The sequence below is a fragment of the Gekko japonicus genome, unplaced genomic scaffold (genome assembly GCF_001447785.1).
Source record: "Gekko japonicus isolate JY-2015 unplaced genomic scaffold, Gekko_japonicus_V1.1 scaffold8272, whole genome shotgun sequence".
Classification (NCBI taxonomy): Eukaryota; Metazoa; Chordata; class Lepidosauria; order Squamata; family Gekkonidae; genus Gekko; species Gekko japonicus.
Window position 1 is genome coordinate 1 of NW_015160481.1, and position 2,641 is coordinate 2,641.

The window sequence follows — 2,641 nt, forward strand, 5'->3', positions numbered from 1 at the left end:
TGAGAGAAGGAGGTGGCAAGTCCCTCTTCAGAGTCCAATAGCAGGAGGGAGAGGAGGTTGCACGGAAGGGGGAAAGGAAGGATTTCCCTGGGGGGGGGGATGCCTCACTGCCAGGGGGGCACTACGAAAGTAATTTCAGGAGCAGGAGGCCAGAGAGCGCCAAGAGGAGGGATCCCGAGGAGGCCACCGAGTAGGCCACCGAGTAGGCCTCCACCAAGGCTTTGCTACACTCCGCTTTTTTGATAACAGCATCAACTCCTTCAATTTGCTGAATGACTTTCTGTAATCCAGATTTTAAGTCGGCGCAGACGTACTTTGCAATGCAACTCTTTATGATGGTGTCAACAAGTATCCCTTCTGGACATGAAACACAAAGATGGAAGGTCAGGGAAGTCAATCTTGCCATTCACGGCCATCTAGACAAACTTGTCTGTCTGTCCGTCCATCCGTCTGTCCATCCATCCATCCACACACCATCCATCCATCTATCCATCCACCCACCCACCCATTCATCCACCCATCCACCCACACACCCATCCACCTATCCACACACCATCCATTCATACACCCATCCATGTTTAAAGTGACATACCGGTTGAATTCACAACTACCTCATGGGCTAAACTCAGAACGTGATCTTAGTTGTTTTCTATAATCATACCTGTATTATGTTAGTTGTAAGTTCAGAATTTTGGCATAGAATGTAAATCTCCCCACGTCTGGTACTGTTCCCACAGAGTCCCTTTTGAAAATCACACCCTGTCACTTTAAACATGGTTATAATGTTCAGCCACGGCTGCTAAGTCTTGACACTGAATAGACAAGGTGTTGATGTTTATATAGACTGTTAATATGTGAAAGTAATAATACAGATGGCATTTGACAATTGGGTTTTCATAAATAGAAAAAAACATACCTGGATACACTAGCACTTTAAATGCTGTTTGCATAGGCAGACCGTGGCTGGTAGTAATTAGCAGTGGAGACTTTGTTTGGCTTCAAGAATCCAGCTAATACATTGTGAAGAAGACCTTGGGGTTCTCTTATTAGAGAGTCAACATGGAATGTTTCCTTCAAGAGTTAATAAGTAGTAATGTAAGTGACAGTTTTCAGTGTAATGGTTTATTATGATTCTTCTTCCTTTTAGTGATAAGAATTGGGATTGCTACACGCTTAGATGAAGCAAGTATTGTGAAAATGAATTGTTTACATTGTGCAATATTCACTGCGCTTGAGCAATAACAGAAGAAAGTTTTCCACAGAATTACTACAGTAAATGTTTTTGCAACATATCCTTATTGACTCTTCGTTATTTTTGTCACATATGTTGTTTTTAGAATTCAATTACCAGGTGGGGGCTGGAATGCTCCTGGAATTGCTGATCTCTGAATGACAGAGATCTGCTCCCCTAGAGAGAATGGCTGCATTGGAGGGGAGACTCTATGATATACCATTGAGTCTAGGAGAAATGGAAGTGCCTCTCTAGGCACTTCCCCTGAATCTCCAGGAATTTCCCGAACCAGTGTTGGCAGACCTATAAAGTAAACCAGCTTAAGCAGCTCGGTAGCTAGGGTTTTTTTTGTGTGTGTGAGTGGGCCATGGGGGGGGGGGTTGGGGGGACCAGGTTTCCCCCCCCCAGCAAGGGCAGCCCTTCCCTGTGCAGTGTCTGGCTCCCTTCCTCCCTGAGTAACCCCAGTGCCCACTCCTGAGTCACTGCACCAAGAGCAGTCTGATCTCCACCCTCGGCTTCCTCCCAGGGCTGGGAGAGGCGAGGTGTGCAGTAGCTGGGCTGGCCACAAAGGTGCGGCGTGTGGGGATATTGGCACCCAGGAGCACTGCTGGGCACGCTTTCCCAGGGCCAGATGAGGCTTCTGCTTGCCTCCTTGCCTTGCCTTGCCGGGCTTAGCTGCTGCTGGCTGGTTGGGCGACAAGCATCTCTCAGCCCAGCCTCACCGTCTCTGCTGCTTCTTGTGCCACCCTTGTCCTCCCTGCCGACAGGCAAATGGGGGGGGGGGTGGCCAGGGGCCAGGGAGGGGTGCCCCAAGCCACCAGGAGGCCGGGCCCCGTGGTAGCTACGGGCCTGACTGCTTAAGCATGAGCTCAGAGTCAAAATGGTTGCCAGTTAGCTTGAATGTAAGGTGGGGAAATAGGAGTCTGCACCCATCCAGCCGAAAGAGGAAGTTTTTGCTTCACATTCTCAAAAATCCTTTCGTCATATTCCCTGGCATGGAAAATAGACTCCTGGGCAGAACACTGCTGAGCTCGGGTACGCTTGCCAAGTCCCCCCGGGGGGCAGGGAAACCCCCGCCCCAGAGGTCCATTCCCTGCCGCCGGCGGATCAGGCCCCGGGGGGAACCCCACCCTGACGTGCACGTCACCCGGAAGTGACGTGACGACGCCGGGCACGCTGGGGGCGGGGCCACAACCATCGGAGGGAAAACCATAGAGCTCCCGGGAGTCCCACGCTGCAGCTGAAAAAGAACTTGGCAACCCTAAGCTCGGGAGAGGAAGGGGTGGGCAAAGAGGACGTTTACTGTCCCTAACCATTTTTAATTTTGTATTTGTGTGTGTGTGTGTGTGTGTGTGTGTGTGCCCACGCCTGGAAGTCATGGTGACCTCTGGCAACTCCTAGTGGGGCATG

The 2,641-nt window shown here is 50.5% G+C and overlaps 1 long non-coding RNA gene across 1 annotated transcript in view; it reads right to left on the reverse strand.

Moving 5' to 3' along the window:
- Nucleotides 1-6: 6 nt before the first annotated feature.
- Nucleotides 7-2,641, reverse strand: part of LOC107116189 — a 7,904-nt gene continuing 5,269 nt past the window's right edge. Inside the window, exons 4-5 of the long non-coding RNA XR_001482700.1 lie at nt 917-1,071; nt 7-357 (exon numbers count right to left, since the gene is read on the reverse strand). This is a non-coding gene — a long non-coding RNA (uncharacterized LOC107116189). The remainder of the gene's footprint in view (nt 358-916; nt 1,072-2,641) is intronic.